Source organism: Pseudorasbora parva, chromosome 15 (assembly GCF_024679245.1).
Source record: "Pseudorasbora parva isolate DD20220531a chromosome 15, ASM2467924v1, whole genome shotgun sequence".
Classification (NCBI taxonomy): Eukaryota; Metazoa; Chordata; class Actinopteri; order Cypriniformes; family Gobionidae; genus Pseudorasbora; species Pseudorasbora parva.
This window is the reverse complement of record NC_090186.1, coordinates 14,865,537-14,884,160: the sequence shown is the minus strand read 5'-3', so window position 1 is coordinate 14,884,160 and position 18,624 is coordinate 14,865,537. Positions and strand designations below refer to the sequence as shown.

Genomic DNA, 18,624 nt, shown 5'->3' with positions numbered 1-18,624 from the left:
CAATCCCCTGGCCATGTGTTCATCTGAACCCTCTACTGATTTCCTTCTAATCATACTCAGCTGGTGGACTGCTTTACACAACAGCACGTGGGTTTTTTTAGGCTGAGGGCCAGTTTGGGGTCCATATGCCAACCCTATCCTGAAAATGGGACAGCACTGTCCCATTTGGACAACTACTTTATAATGCAAAAAAAGTTGTGCTATACGTACTTCAATAAAGGTTGGAAACTGATCCATTGGTACGACCTCTGATCTCTGACATGTCACTTAATGGCCAAGTGAGACGTGCTGCAATGGGGATCATATCCGAAAAGCTTAACTTCAAATCAGTGGATCAATAAGTCCGGCTTCCTTTACACGCCCTTGTATTGATTTCTGAACACATCACTTATTATTTAGTGCCTTAAATACTGCTGGGACTTTTGCATTTGTTTGAACAGGATGATATGATGTCAGCAAAATAAAGCTTTCTTAACAGGGCAGAGGTTAGGATAAGGATGTGTAAAACTATGTATTTTCATAATTGACAGTCTGAATGATTAGTTGGTCTTAGGGGTCAATGACAAAAACAAAGAGTGTTCATGATAAAGGAAAAGAAAAATGTATATGATTGCCAAGTTCTGCAAAATGTGCTTCATATTCATATTGGCTTCATCATAGTGTTTTGAAGTTTAAAAAATATATATAATTAGGAACTGTCAATTCAAATTGCAGCATTCTGTGCAGAATTCAAATGAGTCGATATCTTTTGTTGTTTGCGCCGACTCGCGCATATGATGTGTCTGTAGTCTACGTGCTCTGCTGCGGTAACTGTGATAACAGACGTCATTCTCCTCAACTGAAATCATATTTACACTGAATTGTTTCCTATCGCATATTTAGTGTGCTATGCGCCTTTCACCATGTAGAAATTAGTAAATATGTGAACAACGGACTGATTTCAGCTGCAGCTTCAGCAGCGTAGGGGGTGGGCTTTAGATTCTAGAGATTTAGAGAGCATTTTGATTGGACAGAAGATTTGATGAGAAGGTGAAGTCTGCGATGATGTCATAAATATCTGAAATTCGTTTTAACGGAAGAGAAAGACTGTACGTTTTGAATGCTTATATCGCCTAAATGCAAATTTTGTCATCGTTTTGGAACACACCAGCTTATTAACTTTAAGGCTAACATAGTCATACTAAAAGCTAAAAAAGTTTCTTTTAAATGTATAGCACAACTTTATATTCAGGCAACAAGATATTGTCACACCATCTGCCATTTTACGACCTGATCTAACCTTGTCATAAAAATGTCAAATTATCTAATATTATAAGAAATATATAGGCCTTGACACTTGTCATTAGGGTCATATACAATATAGACTAGAATATTAATATCCTGATTAATATTAAAAAGCATATGCAGCTTGATATTTATTTATTTTAAGAAAAATAGCATAAATTTTTTTTTAAATGTGTAAATAATTGTATTATTATTATTATTATTACAATATTATAATATCAGGATTATTGCATCACCCTGGCATTTTTGTTGACCTCAAAAGATGTTTTCAAAAACTGGATGGACTAACATAAAAAAGAGCATTAGCTAAAAGTGTACAGTAGTCATTCTCCTTTACAGCATTCTTTTTTAATTTTGGAGAAAAAAGGCCCACTATAGTTGACCGTCCCGACACACCCCTATAAAGAGTGTGTGTGGTCCAAGTGTGAGTGTTTGTGGTTTGCTGTGTTGTATGTTGTTGGTTGATTAATGCCCACAAATCATCCACTTATCTGATCTGCTCAGCAAGTAAAACCACAACTATAAACACCAACACAAGATAACAAACTCTCCCATTTCCTCTACTGCGCAGTGTTGTTTATTTAAGAGAGCGTGAATGTGTACTGATGTGTGCCATGACTGTGCGTCAGTCATTATTGCTATAACCCTTTTCCTATTGCTGCCGGTCTGCACAGCAGTTGTCGCTTCCTTTCAGAATCCCTAGTTTCCTGTGGAGTTTCCTTTTGGCTTCTGAATTGGGCTCATAGAGAGACAGGAATGGGGCATACAGCCGAGCAAGTATTAAATCATGCGAGAGGGCGCAAGGAAGGCATGCTAGACGAGGGAGTGGAAGAGGAGAAAGGGAGGGTAAAGAAGCCATGCAGGCGGCGGATCTGGGCTCAGGGCAGCTGCTCTAGTCCCACGGGAGTCTTCAATCAGCACACACACACACACACACACCGCCTGCTGCTGCTCACTTACTGGACCGCTGACACCGCCAACCTCTAGCACAAGCTCGCTTATTGATCCTTACAGAATCACATGAAAAAGGAGCACAGGTTACTGTCAACTTTTCTTCTTTCTTGAACCATGTGACATGGAAATTCTCCAGTCAGCAGTCCATAGACAGCTGTGACCCCCAAACGCCTCACCCGGGAGGTTTTGATCCACCAGCGGTCACAATGCTGATCACTGGAAAAAATATGATCAATAAGTCATTATAATTATTGTATAACTTATCATTAAATTAAAAAATTGAACTTAACTTAAAGGGATAGTTCACTTAGAAATTAAAATTTGAAATGTTTTAGCTTACCTCATGGGCATCAGAGATGTAGGAGTATTTGTTTCCCCAGTAGTTTCAATTTTGATCATTTTAGGTCAAACCGTTCTTGTCTGTGCCTCACATAATGCAGGTCTATGGTCACCGCCTCAAAGAGCATACACAGAGAAGTCCAAATTAAACAATCCCCCATCGTAAGTACACACTGATGGCCTAAGACACGAAACGAGCGGTTTGTGTGAGATATAGATATGTTCGTTTTCGTTTTTTACCTCTTGTTCACCACAGGAAACACGCACGCGCCCCCTCGGATCAGTCAGACGTAGTGGTGTACAAGAGGTAAAAACGATATGAATACTTTTCATTTTCTCACACAAACCGCTCGTTGCTCGTTGCTCATTGACAGGCCTCAATCCAAGGGGCGGGATAAACGGTTGTCTTTCAAACTCCCTCTGCACGCGATAGGATAGCGCTACACCAACCAGAGCAACGTGAAGCGGATCTGATAGAGTAAACTTTTGCCGCATTCGGTCGGTAAAACTCCGAACACATCTTCCCCTTTTTAAGAATGACTTCAGTGCCGTTCTTTTCTCAGATAAAAGCATAACTCCAAGTCTTCTGTTCGCCAGCTTCTGTGTTTGCTAGTAGCACGCAAGCGCAACTCTGCCGTCATTATGTTAAGCCCCACCCACCGACTCTATACACCAGAGTTTGGTTTGTACAACTCCGCCTCAGACGTTTATTGAGAGTTGCTAGACGATACTCGCGGCAGATTAGATTTGCTGACGCTAGGGTGAGTCTAGATTTCTAGGCTATACCAAGGCTGCATATATTTGCTATTAAAAAAAGGATAACAGTATTATTGTCAAATATTATAACAAAATTTAAAATGACTATTTTCTATTTGAGCTAAATAAGAAATAAGCATTGTGCTAAATAAGAAATGCGTAAAATATTAATAATAATAATTATTGTTCCAATTATTTCTTTAAATAAAAAGTAAATTCCTCTTCGCAGTTCAAACTGAACATCCAATTAGACATCCTGCTCTTCAGTTCAAATTCAAACTCCTCTTTTCATACCTGTTGTGTGTTCCACACCTTTATGCAGTTACTGCTCTGTTCATCCTCAGCCAGACGGCCTGTAAACACATGCAAACACAGAGCAGGCCTTTCATCAGCCGTCAGCGTCACACTCAACTCCATTTGTCAAATTCCTCTGCTTCTGATCAGCACTCTGCTATAGCATGTGCCGTGACCTTGGCTTTTTATAGTCTCTCCCTCTCTCTCTCTTTCTCTGGATGAAAATTAGAGTGATGACAGGCTGGCTGTTTCTCACCTCCATTTCACACACACACACACACACACACACACACACACACACACACACACACACACACACACACACACACACACACACACACACACACACACACACACACACACACACACACTCTCAATCTGCTATTAAACAAGCTACCTGCTAGCTACTGTCTCTTCAGGACAAACATCAGCTTCCTTTTCCTCCAAATGTGCAGGCAGGATTGTTTCATGTACAGTAGGTGTTGGACCTGTCGCTCTATTTCTGTTTCTCCTAACATCCTTAACTTTAAGCCTGTTGTACAACCCAATTCTGGCAGACACTGTTTGCTTTCGATCAGGCAGACAGCCGCGTGCAGACATACACAAACCGTTTGGCTAATCAGGCCCGTGCGATGCTACACAGTTTTTCAAGTCTGAACATTTCTCATTTGCTTGCTTACACTTCAAGGCACATGCAGGTACAGCACGTGGTTCTCACTGTCTGTCTAAATTAAGACACAGTCAATCACACACCATTGCAAGACTTTTAAGTGAGAGCACCAGCACTTCTGGCAAACAAGTTTTATCATTGATGTGAAAGCCATTCAACTGTGCTGCTATCACTATAGTGTAGGCTACTGTACTGAATGAAGAGATATTGCATGAATAAAGGATAAATGCACTGCTACCACTGGTTTGATTTTTTTTTACTGTTTCATGTCAAGGAAAAGTTCCATGTTTACAGCACAGCTTGCTCGGAGCATTCAATATAATTTAAAACTTAAATTAATATTAATTATATTTGTTTCAATCACTGAATGAAGCCGGCTATATTTGGGACAAGAGTCGCGACGATGATGTTTTTAGAAGGAATATTCGAACGTCATTTTTGTGCAATTTTGACAGCCCTAGTGTGTGTTTATGTGCGTGTGTGTGTGTGTGTATATACAGTGCAGGGCAAAAGTTTGGACATACTACTGGTATTTGTAATGTTTTTGAAAGAAGTTTTTTTCTGCTCATCAAGCCTGCATTTATTTGATCAAAATTACTTTTTTTTTATTTTTTTATATTGTGATATTTTATTACAATTTAAAATATTTGGTTTTCAATTTATTATACTTTAAATTATCATTTATTTCTGTGATGCAAAGTTGAATTTTCAGGATCATTACTCCAGTCTTCAGAGCCACGTGACATCCAGTCTATCACATGATCCTTCAGAAATTATTCTAATATTCTGATTTATTATGAGTGTTGGAAACAGTTCTGCTGCCTAATATATTTGATCAATAAAAGGTTCAAAAGAACAGCATTTATTCAAAATAAAAATATATTTTCTCTCCTTTACTATCAATTTTTATCAATTTAACATATCCTTGCTGAATAAAATTATTGATTTATTTTTAAAAAAAAATGACTGACCTATTGTTGTTACAAAAGATTTCTATTTTTTAAAACATTTGCTTCTTTTATTAATTCTTTTTTTATAACTTTTTATTCATTGAAGTATCATAAAAAAGTATCACAGGTTATGAAAAAATATTAAGCAGCAAAACTGTTTCCAACTTTGAAAATTAATCCTCATATTAGAATGATTTCTGAAGGATCATGTGACACTGAGAGGAATAATACTGAAAATTAAGCTTTGCATCACAGAAATAAATGATAATTAAAAGTATAATAAATTGAAAACCAATTATTTTAATTTGTATCATCACATTTTGAACAGCTTCATTTTTTTATTGTTTTTAACTGTTAATTTTTGTTGTCATTACGCGGCTCGCTTCCAGTGTAGACTCAATTTAAGACGGCAATTGTGTTTCTGTTACAGGATATTTCCCTGTATTGGTGTGGAGCTGCCATTGTTCTCTGTTGGATACGTGCTTGCATGAATGGATTGTCATTATTGTTATAGATAGAGGCTACTGTAACTCTCATGTTCTTATTATTTCTTCTTACTTACTGGACCACAAAAGATCATATTTTCCATTTTAACGGTCTCCTCTTATCGTCTCCCTAAAGGCTTATTCCATAGGATGTGTGTGTGTGTGTGTGTGTTGTTTTCTTTTTTTTTCTCCTGAATGTCAAATGAAATATGGATGAACAGGGCTCAGAGGGGCCCCAGAGCAAAGTTTGTGTGTGTGTTCATGAAAATAAGTGGAAAAGGAGGGTTAACAACAACACTATGACCATACACACATTGTTTCAGAGTCAAATAGCATACATTTCCTTACTGAAATATAAGCTGTGCTTGCGCAAAATGCATTTAGTCAGTGTTGGACAACATGTCTGTTACAGGTACTGCAAATATGGATATTAGAGGTGTTTTTGTGCTTTGTTAACCCTTTCTGCTAGTGATGCAGCGAAATGAAAATTCTGGGCAAAAGCCGAAAATTCTGGATGCTCTTGTCCGAGAACTGAATGCTTTTAAAATATATTATTTATTTTAAACTAACTTTCTTTGTATAATTGTATTAATATTAGACATTATAGTGAAATGTTCTAATTTTAATGATACTGGTGTGAAAAAAATAAAATTTCTATAAAATAAAGTAACCTCACTTTTACTGAAAACTAGCATACTAAAATTGGACAAAACATATTAATATTAAATATTTTTATGCACCAGATCAGATTTAAGATTTATTTTTTGACAGAATCTTACAAATAAAGGTTCTTAATTGGCATTTATAGTTCCATGAAGACCTTTAACTTCATTTAGGCTGCACGATTAATCGAAATCGAACCGCAATCATGATTTGTCTTGTGTGCGATAATGAAAGCTCAAAGGCTGCGATTTTAATTAAATAAATAAATGCCCAGTGTGTTAGTGAAGAGCGGTTCTGTGATAAACGCTGCTCCGTCTAAAAGACTGCGAGTTTGAGTCGCTTATAATGTGCGTTTGAAAAAGCAACACTGAGTCAAACATCTTCACAAACTAGTGAAGCGTTCATAAACCTATTCAACAAAAGACAACGTTTAATAACATGTTTTACCTCACTTTATATCGTCAGTCGAGTGTTTGTGAGCGGATGTGGCTTCTCATCAGAGTGAGGCAGACGATCATTATTATTTTATAGTAGTCTAACGTTATACAGTAATGAAGTCTATGTCAATAAGCACTGCATTATAATATACTTTATTATTATGAAAATACCCTTGACGGCTTGAAGAACTCAAATACACCATATTTTGCTGCAGTCGTGTTTGTTGTCGTCATGTTTAATCAAAGCGTCTCTATCTTCTGTTTACACCGCGTTAGCTTCACATCATGGATTTACTTCTCTGAGGCAAATGTGGCGTTTTCCGCTCGAGGGCGCCCTCTGGCTTTCAGTATGAATTAAACTTTTGGGTAATCAATAATAAGAAAATAATACTTAATACATTATAACACTTAATAAACTTAAAAAAAAATATATATATATATATATATATATATATATATATATTTATTGGGCAATCCATGTTTTTCTTCAATTTACAGGAGTTTTTTTCCCCCTACAGAGGATGCACAAGAGGTTCGTTCTTCATATTAAAGACAGACTTTAAGAAATTGATATCAACAATTTTATATATATTGAAAACAACATTTTTTATATATATATATATATATATATATATATATATATATATATATATATATATATATATATATATATATATATATATATATTAGTCATAGGCTGTCTGCATATGAAAAGGTAACCCAGCAGTTTTTATTTTGTAAAATAAGTTTTCTGTAAAATATTACAAAAATAATAATTAGTATTAGTATTATATTGTTATATTGTTCTGACATACTCTTTTTTATGCAATTAATTGTAATTATGAAAATGTTATTGTAATGGTAATATTTCTTATTTTTAAAAATATTTTTAGCAGTAATAATATTCATAATAATTATTATTAGTCACATTAATATATAAACACAAAATGTATATACTTTTCATTTGTAAAAAATAATAATCACAATAATCACAATTTAAATCGCAATTGCAATTTTACCCAGAATAATCACAATTATATATTTTCACCAAATCGTGCAGCCCTAACTTCATTGCAATCTTTCCATTGCATAAAAGGTTCTTTATAGTGAAAAATGGTTCTTTAGATAATTAAAATGTTATTCACAGTAAGAAACTTCACTGAAAGGTTCTTTGGGGAACTTAAAATGATTCTTATAGCATCACTGTGAAAACATAGACAGATGCCTCATTAGCAGCAGATTCTGTTGGTCGTTTTAACCGTCAGTGCTGGTCCATGAACAATCAAGAGCAAGTTGACGGTGCGTCTGCAACAGTAGTATATGTATAAATATCTATATCTGCAATAGACTTCAGCAGATGATTTTGCTAGATTAACACAGTATTGGACAAAGGTGTTAGTTAAAAAGGAGTGGTCGACTGATTTTACCCCTAACCGTAACTAGGTTGGACCATACTGGCCGATAACGGATTAACACAAACTAACACATTCTCACCTGTGAATGGTCTTCAGGAATTTAAATCGTGACCGCTTTTAAAACCGGAGGTTGAATAATGTTGTGACATCTTGGAAAACATATAGGTTTTTACTATGAGTGACGGCAAGTTCACCAATTCTAAGATGGCCGCCGCGTCGCCGCTTTGATAAAAATGCGCTTTTGGAGACTTTATTTTTAAGAGTATACATGAACGTTTTTGATCTGAGTGCTTGCGTCTTTTGCAGCGTCTCACACATGACTTTCTAAAAACACACTGTTGAACTTTAACAAAATATTGCTGTTAATTTAATTCGTCTCAATTTTTAAACTCAAAAACACATTCATTGTAAATGGCCCCAAAGATTTTCCCCTACAAATTCAGAAATCAGATTTTGAATAAATCAACTTATAAAGACACAAAAAATATCCGCACCAATAATTACAAAAATCATAATTGTTTTAATTAATAAATAAATTAGCAATTAACACATTACATTTTAATGTCTTTATATAATTTTAGTTGAGTATGATCATTTTTGCACATTAACATTTGCACATTATCGGCAAATTCTCTTTTGATAATTTTGAAGATTTTTGATAATTCTGAAGATAATTTCTGAAGATTAAAACTGTGGAAGTGAACACAAATGATTAATTAATTGCAAATGATTCACTAATATTGGAAAAACTCTCTAGAATTAGCTTAAGTTTGCTATAAATTACCTCACACATTCACCACAGCAGGTTTGTGCAATAAAGTTTTACACACACAGGTTTGTTTTTGTGAAATGTGAGGACATTCCATAGGCGTAATGGTTTTTATACCATACAAACTGTATTTTCTATCCCCTTACACTGCCCCTGGCCCTAAACCTACTCATCACAGGAAACATTCTGCATTTTTACTTTCTCAAAAAAACTAAACAAAAAAAAAACTCATTCTGTATGATTTATAAGCATGTGATAACCATGTCATTATACACATTTGTGTCCTGATATTTCACAAAAAAAAGCACACCAACACACACACTAGGGGTGGGAATCTTTAAGAATCCCATGATTCAATTCAAATTGGTTCCTGGGGTCACAATTTGATTAATTATAGATGTAAATCGTTTTACGCATACACGCGCTCACTCACACACACTCAAAACAAAGCAAAAGCTATAGGGAAATGAAAAATTAATGAACATGTTTTATGGGACACATCTAGAAGGAACACATGTAAATGAAAGTGTGAAAATCGAGTTGTTCAGCCACTTGAACTCCTTCCTTTAGGCTCAGAGACTGTCTGTTCTCTGTTAGACTGTTTCTCCGGCAGGTTGAAACAAGACAGCGACACCTCCCACACTCCCTCTCATCCGGATCTATCCCTCGCTCCATTCCGCCTTTCATTCAGCCTCCTCCGTGCCTCTGAGCATCTTTCCACGATCTCTTTCAACAACCTTCCGAGATCTGACACATTAATCATTCCCGTCACACCGTCAGACTCGCCACGCAAACACTCAACCCGACATTCCCTCGCAAGTCAGACACATGTGAAGGTTATTTGTGTTGCCCTTCTGAGGCGTACAGCGGTTGTGAACATCCACAATCTTTACCGCCAGTCGAGCATGACATTACCAAGTTGCCAGTCATAAAACCACAACGGGCCTTTTCGTTTATGGTCTTTACCTACAGTTTTACACTGGCATTCAGCCATCTGCAGATAAATCATGCATGGTTATATCATAAACACACAAGGTTATGTGTCTACAGAAAGCTCAGCAGATTCACCTGTCACATAATTCTACAAATCCCCCGCTCCTTGCGTTTATTCAATATTTTAGCCATTTTAATATTTTCATTTTATTATGACGGCTATTAATACTAGTATAGTACTCTTGGTTCCCCTGAGACATTTATCATGTTTTAAACTAAACTTCTGAAGGGTTTAGAAATGTTTTTAAATAATACTAAGTATATTAATAATGAATAATAAAATAAACAATAATAATTCATTTACCAAGTCACTACCGACACATTTGGTGTTGGTAAGATTTTTTTATTTTTTATGTTTTTTTAAAAGAAGTATTTTATGCTCACCAAAGCTTTATTTATTTGATTAAAAATAAAAAATACAGTAAAAACTGTAATATTGTGAAATATTATTTGATTTTAAAATAGCGAAATATATTGCTGTGATGCAAAGCTGAATTTTCAGCATCATTATTCCAGTCTTCAGGGTCACATGATCCTTCTGAAATCCTACTAATATGCTGACTTGATGCTCAAGTAACATTTCTGATTATTATCGCTTTATGATTATTAATGATAATTAAATGTTGAAAGCAGTTGTCACTTAATACTTTCGTAGAAACGGTGATCTCCCCCCCCCCCACACACACACACACAATTCTTAGAATAAAATGTTCAAAAGAAAAGTCATTCATTTAAAATGGAATAATAATAAAAATAAAATAAAAAAGTGTGTAGGGATATGTAGAATTGCATGTTTTTGCAGTTTGACATCTGCAGTGCTCCGTGGGCGAAGGTTTCGTGTGGGCCTGTTCATGAAGCCGTTTGCGTGCCTAGACATTTTCTTTCTGTGGAATCATCTTTCTGTGGAATATTGCCATGGTAACATTATGGAAACAAAAGCTTTAGCTATATGTTGAGAATTTAGTATTTTGTTTTCTGTAGAAATTCTGATATTTTTTTCACATTTATCTCATGACTCATGATCTCGTTGACAGTCCAATAGGAATAAGTTTAAATGTGTAGCTTTTTTGATCGCTTTCACAGTTACTAGTGTGACGCACAGTGTTTGGGTCATTTCTTTGATATTGGTGTGTTAACGCTCTAGACCGTTTAAGCGTGTCTCATTTTTGCGTGTTAGTGACATGCCTGAGCAAATGGCTTCAGTTCAGCCTTCAGTCTATAGACTGAGGAAGCTTGTTCTCCTTAATATGCAGTAAATATTTTGCTGGCTTTAGTCATGTGATGTTTTTTAAAGCTTATTTTCGTGTACGCAAGGGAAAGAAAGCTTGACCTCCTGCTTTGCATCTGGCCTGTCCCATAGTGACATGTGGTGGGTGGTGTCTGGTGTCTGTATTCGTGTCCTAAACAATCCACTCTAATGACCCGACAGTGACCTCTCTGAAACTTCAGCCTCAGCCCATTTCCTCAATCACACGCAGCTGCTGTCGTTTTTAATCCTCTTTACCGTATGTACAGCACCACCTAGTGAATTTCTCATTGATACACAGTTTGTCAGGTTTGTTTCTTTAACTATATGGCCACTTTTATCCTCTAAATGGATAGTTTAATTTGTCTACAGACAATGTCTTACAATGTTTATGCATGCATTACAGGAAAATCACTATTCATTTTGTGGTGAAAGTGATATTTTAAACATTTCACAAAAAAAAAGACACTCCTATGTCTTGCTATATGGCTAATTTCATAACAGTTTTTTTAAGGTGACATACACAGTTATTACTACATGTACTTACATTAATAATAATCCCCCCCTCTCTCCCTCTCCCTCTCTCTCTCTCCTTTATCCTTCTTACACCAGGTTTTGTTCAGCAGAGGATTTCGAGTGAATACAGACGATCGAGTGCAGGGGAGGACACAGCAGAGCCGTCATGATGTGCATTTGACAAATACCTGGTAATTATATCTTTGTGTGTTTGTGTTGTTCATGTTGCACAATATATAAACTGGTGTTTTGCAGCCTTTTGGCTAAAGAAAGCATTTGTGCTGCTGTGTTTGTGTGTGACAGGTGAATTAGAGCTGTGATTAGGATTATTCTGCAGTTTGGCAGTGCCGTTAAGTCGAACAAACTCTCGGCAACACCTGTTACTACAAAACCCTCAAATCACAAACATGCAAATGCTAATGGTTCCATAGCACCTGTTTGCTCATAGAGAAAAGCAAACATACACACACTCTGTCGATGTTGGTCCCAATGCTGCCTGAACACCTGCTTTTTGTTTCACGTGTAACCAAATGTTGACTGTGATGTTTTGATAGCGAGGCCAGCAGTTGTAGTGTTTATCAGCGTCACTGAGTGAGCACGTTGTTCTTCGGAAGCGGTGTACGGTTACATTGCTTCACAAGAACTTTAGATTAACATCACACACAACCACTGTGCGCGTTTCAGAGATGAGGGTCTTTTGAGCAGTCATTAATTTTATATAATTCTACAGTGTGACAAATAAATTAACAGCACCTTTTATAATTGGTGATTAGAACTTAAATTGATTTTGATTTTAAAATAATCAAAATTCATGCTTACAGTTACAGATGGGTGGAAAAAAAATATTTTAAAGTGCCCCTATTATGCTATTTTAAAGGCTCCTAATTTTGTCTCCTAGACCACAATATGTTTCAACGACAACAAAAACACTAATAGTCCAAATATGTATGCTGCCTAGTGTTGTGGTCAAGACCACCTAATCTAAGACCAAGTCGAGACCATGAACAACGTGTTGAGACCAAGACAAGGGCAAGAATTTGAGGGGCTGAGACCAAGACAAGACCTCCACTCCTTAAATTTAATAAAAATCCACATTACTGCCTGAGAAATGGCTTATCAGTAAATATAATTTTTGCAATAATTTTGTGAACATTTGTAATAATTTTGGTTATATATTTGACACAATCCCTCATTCATTTCTGAACCAGCACAATAGGGCTGTGATGAAAAAATCGATTCACCAATTCTGAATCGATTTTCATATTAATTTCTAAAGATCGATCTGTAACTCCGAGGATCGATTTAATAATAGGCCTACATTTTCCCCGTGAATTTTAATTTGCTGCGTCATTTACGCATGTGCGCGAGGTGGAAGGAAGGATATTAAAACAACGAACATGGCAGCTTTGAAAACTCCAGAACCGCCGCGGACAGAGAATACTAGAGTAGGTAAACAAACTCAAGCCAACGCTTTCGTCGCTATACCGCCGCCGCCGTGCTGAAGAAGCGGCGCGGACAGACCGAGTTTCTCACTCTTCCTCTTCCTCTTCTCTCGTTACCGCGGCGGACAGAGTAAGGTTTTCTGCCCCACAAAAGGCACAAAAACGTTATAAAGCATCATCAACGAGTCGTGCACTATATTATTAGTGTTCTGAAGCCATTCCATACAGTCCCTGACAAAAGTCTTGTCGCTTGTGTACAAATTGACCTAAAGTGCCGCTGAAATATATTTCTAATCAAGATTTTTTTACAAGAAATTGCTCGTTTTAATCCCACCAGCTTTTGTGATAATTTTCCAGTGAAAAACTAAACTTTCAAAAAGTATTCTAATATTCACAGCTTGGTAAAGCCCATTGAGTCAATTTTTGCAAAGACATAAGTGTTGTCACCTTGTCATATGAGCTTCACCTGTGACTAATAATGGATCAGTTAGGTCTCAAGTGTGTATAAAAAGAACCCCAGTACGCTAGACCTTCACATCAACTGCAACTAGACCTCTGCAAACATGCCTAAGATTCACCCTGAGACTAAAGTTTTGATTATCAAGAGAATGAAGACCAGATCCACTGCTGATGTGGCAGACTCCTTCAATGTGTCTCAGCGTCAAGTACAGAGGATAAAAAAAAGATTTGAAGAGACTGGAGACGTTTTTGACAAGCCCAGGTCAGGTAGACCCCGCAAGACAACTGCTCGAGAGGACCGTTTGTTGGCTTGAAAATCCAAGACCAGCCCATTTTCCACTGCAGCAGAGCTCCACGAGACCTGGTCACCTGAAGTCCCTGTGTCAACCAGAACAGTTTGTCGGATTCTGTCTCGAAATGGCCTCCATGGTCGAATCAGTGCCCAGAAGCCAGCACTAAACAAAATACAATTGAAAAACCGTGTGGCATTTGCCAAGGCCGACAGCCTGCTAAAAGGATGGACGCTGGAAAAGTGGCAGAAGGTGGATTTTTCAGATGAATCTTCTGTTGAATTACACCACAGTCACTGCAAATATTGCAGGAGACCTACTGGAGCCAGAATGGATCCGAGATTCACCCAGAAAACAGTGAAGTTTGGTGGCGGAAAAATCATGGTCTGGGGTTACATCCAGTATGGGGTGTGCGAGAGATCTGCAGGGTGGAAGGCAACATCAATAGTCTAAAATACCAAGAAATCTTAGCTACCTCTTATATTCCCAACCATAAAAGAGGCCGAATTCTGCAGCAGGACGGTGCTCCATCGCATACTTCCATCTCCACTTCAAAGTTCCTCAAGGCGACGAAAATCAAGATGCTCCAGGATTGGCCAGCCCAGTCACCAGATATGAACATCATTGAGCATATGTGGGGTAGGATGAAAGAGGACGCATGGAAGACGAAACCAAAGAATATTGATGAACTCTGGGAGGCATGCAAGACTGCTTTCTTAGCCATTCCTGATGACTTCGTCAATAAATTGTATGAATCCTTGCCAAACCGCATGGATGCAGTCCTTCAAGCTCATGGAAGTCATACAAGATATTAAATTTGGATCTCACGGCACCACAACTTAATTTGCTGACATATTTTTGTATTTGCAGTAAATTTGTTCAATTTCTGTATAGGCGACAAAACTTTTGTCTTGCCAAAATGTGACCTTTCTGTCTTGATTAAATGATAAATATTTTTTCTATGAAAATTATTTATTTCAGTGCATTAAACATCATTTGGGAGGGTTTTAGTTTTTCATATGAGCTATTTCTAACACCAATTAATTAATTAAAAGTCAGGTTAATATCAGGTATTTCTAGAAAATAGATAAGCGACAAGACTTTTGTCAGGGACTGTAGTTCAATAGGAGTACAGATGAATATTGAAGTCATTAAATTCAAGTTCACGTTCAGTTCAATGCATGCTTCCTTCCGTTGTGGCTGTCAGTCACTCTCCATTCAGCTTTAAACTGTGTCGTGTTCGGTTACGGCAGTTTTTGTGCCTTTTGTGGGGCGCTGAGGCTTAACAATAACACAGAATATTATGCGCACAGTGTCGAATTTGGATCGGTCCTTTCTGTCCCATGGCGGATCGGAGCCGATGCCGATCCTGAGTATCGGATCGGTGCATCCCTAATGTAGGTGTGTTTGTTTCTTCAGTAGAACACAAATTAAGATTTTTAACTCCAACCGTTGCTCGTTCTCATTGCGGGCAGAGCGCGGCGCGCTGTGAGCATGTGACTCTTTGTTACTTCAAGCACATCATCCTGCGCACAGGATGCGCATACGCGCTTTGTGCCGCTCTATATTATAATACTTTTGCGCTATGAAAGCCTTAATTATAGCCTATATGTTGCTGCCTCATTAAAAAGATGCGCTATACATTTAAAATAAATGTCATTTCTTAGTATATAGGCCCTATTTCTATAAATATATTTACTTGTTTTTCATTGATATATTTTGTGTAATATTTTATCAGATTTACAGCTACACTTATTCATTTTTGTGGTTTCCTTTATTTTTTCCAGACAAAAGGTTTAGATTTTATACTAATTTATATTATATTATTGTGCACTTGTGATTGTGTAACTTTTGCTGCTGAATTATTCACTAATCTAATTTATTCACCATCTATAGGCCCTAGTAGTAGGCTATTTTTGTCATTGATTGTGATTTTATATATATTTTCTATTTTATTGTTTTCTTTATAATGAAGTCTGTATTTAGTTGATTGTGTTTAACTCACAAAAGAGTGATTTTCAATTCAACAGATTAGAATTAGATTTAGAAATTCTGCATAGAATTTTTAAACAAAACTGCTTTGGTATCGGATCGGTTTATAGTATCGGTATTGACCAATACTCAGAATTTTTAATATCGGATCGGTTCTGAAAAAATGGTATCGGTGCTTCCCTAACCTACATATTGGATGCCCGGGGGGTAAGCAGATAAACATTTTTAGGTGAACTATCACTTTAAATTCTTTACAGAGTCAACTGACAACTAGGAAACCGACAACACAGCTCCAAGTGCCTCTCTGGTTCTTCCGTGGTCCATGAGATTTATTGAGCACTGTCCTTCAGCCAAAAAGGACACTTTGCTCTCTGTAATCACAACCCTTTGTGTGACACAGCTGAAGGAATTGCTTGGAATAAACATTCTGTTCACATGCTTTATAGAATAGCAACCTTTCTGACACCAAAGCTGCAAGGTTTGAAAATGATGGATGAAAGAGGTTGACAGGGTCATACAGGGTCATCGCAGATTTAAAGTTTAATACACATGGTGAGGATGTAGAGCCAACACCTGCCAAAATGCCGGCTTTTCCCTGTAAATTTGCAGTATAGGTTGACGATATCGTAGATTCGTGGATCATAATCATTAGATATTCATCTTCTAGAGAATAGGACGCTGAAAGTTGAACTAGCAAGTGAACAAAACGTTATGCAATGGTGGCGTTCACACAGTTCCCTGCCCTGAGCAACCTGGCAATATGTGTTCTTTCAATTCCTGGCCACGAGTGCACCTTCAGAGAGCGCATTCAGCCTTTGTTGTCGGATTTTTGGAGGAGAGCTGTTTAAATCGCCACTTCTTCCTCCCACGGGAGGTTGTGCAAGTAAAAATCACTGCAATATTCTGGATATGGCCAGTTTAAGTCACGTCCGTATTGGCTTCAAGAGAAACTGTGGGAGGTTGCCGCTTAGTATCAATTCATGATTCAGATCTTCGCCAAAGTCACGTGATTTCAGCAGTTTGGCATGCGATCCAACTCATGATTCGATAAGCTGGTTCATAACCGTTCAAAGCTTTATTTTGAAATCAGCCTATCACTATATAAGTAGTTTTTTTGTGCATTAAAACTATTCTCGTCTCTTCATAAAATTATTGTACAATCCCTGTAGTGAGATGGGCTTTGTATCGACGTCTTTAGTGCCTTTTATTGATCTTGAGCAAGAAAATGACATTGCTGTATATCAAGGACTGTCTGAGCCATCGGATTTCAATAAAAATATCTTCATTTGTGTTCCGAAGATGCGGAGGTTGGAGGCCTTACGGTGTCGAACGACATTAGGGTGAGCAATTAATGACAGAATTTTCATTTTTGGGTGAACTAACCCTTTAAACGGTAAAATGCTCATGAAGTGACTCTCAGAGCGGCTCTGGAGATGACAAACATGTGTTTGTTTGTTTGTGAGAGGTTAATAAACTGCGGGTCATTCATTCACACGGACACGCAGGATTCATATTTAAATAGTCTTGTTGTGGCTTAATATTCACAGACACTAGTCTATAATCACCAGATGTGTTCTCAGGTACTGAAATTTAGTACAGATTGATTTAATGTAAAATCGGTACTCTGTAGTACCAACTTAATTCGGTCGGTGCTCCAGGACTTAAATAATTAATAATTATTGAATGGTTGTTTCAGACTTAAATAATCATAACTATTTTACAGAAATAGCCTGGTGTTTAAAGAACAATGTTGTAATGAAAACATATAAATTATTCAAACCTCACGCTCATAGATTTTTAATACATTACATCCAGTCGGTTGATGGTCGCATACGGTCTAGTGGTCTGATCATTCACCTTCAAATATTTTAACGTATCTACATCTCCAGAAGGATGCCTCAGCCTTGGAGCAATATGCTGATGACGTTACATTAAAGGCAGAAAGTGTAGGTAATCTTACATTCATTGTCCAGTCAAAAAGTCTAAGATGGTCTGCAATGACTGAATGTGAAAAAATAAATAGACTGAATGATAAACTTAAAACAGAAATAGCTATTAATTAGTCTCTGTAGAAATAGTACAGAAAAGTGCAAGGTAAGATTTAAAAATAATAATAATAATAATAATTGTGTGTATGAGTGTTTAACTTAATTTTGTACTAAAATTGTCTCTGAACAAGTAAATAAAGCTTGCAGATGGATGGATTTAAATACTGTCTGTGGCTGGTTTTGTCTGCTCAGTGCTCAGCACAACAGCGTTCATAATTCATATTAAAGTCAGTATTCTGAAAACAATTAACTGTTTTATATTGTATTGTATATAACTGGAACCAATTCCTGCTGCAAATCCAGAATCCTGTAGAAAACACTGCCAAGGAGAAAATAGAGATTTCTTCCAAAAAGTCCATTTAAGAAGAAAGAGTGTTTTCCAGAAGAACATTACTGCCTGTCGCAAGTGTTACAAAAACAACTGTTGGATGAATGTGCTGCTGATGAATGAGACAATGGAACTTTCTGGCATTAATGAAAAACACTATGTTTGGTGATAATGAAAAACTGTATTTCAACGGAATCTGATCCAAGCACTGAAGTGGGGGCATTATAGGTTTATGGAGCCAGTGGATCTGAGCGGCTTGCAGTCATTTAGAATGCAATATATTATACTTGTACC

The 18,624-nt window shown here is 36.9% G+C and overlaps 1 protein-coding gene across 2 annotated transcripts in view; it reads left to right on the top strand.

The window, feature by feature from the left end:
* ralgps2 (Ral GEF with PH domain and SH3 binding motif 2) overlaps window positions 1-18,624 on the top strand; it is a 163,221-nt gene that overhangs the window by 37,937 nt on the left and 106,660 nt on the right. For both annotated transcript variants that reach the window (XM_067417208.1, XM_067417207.1), the window contains exon 2: window positions 11,868-11,962. The gene's annotated coding sequence lies outside the window, so the exon portion shown is untranslated. The remainder of the gene's footprint in view (window positions 1-11,867; window positions 11,963-18,624) is intronic.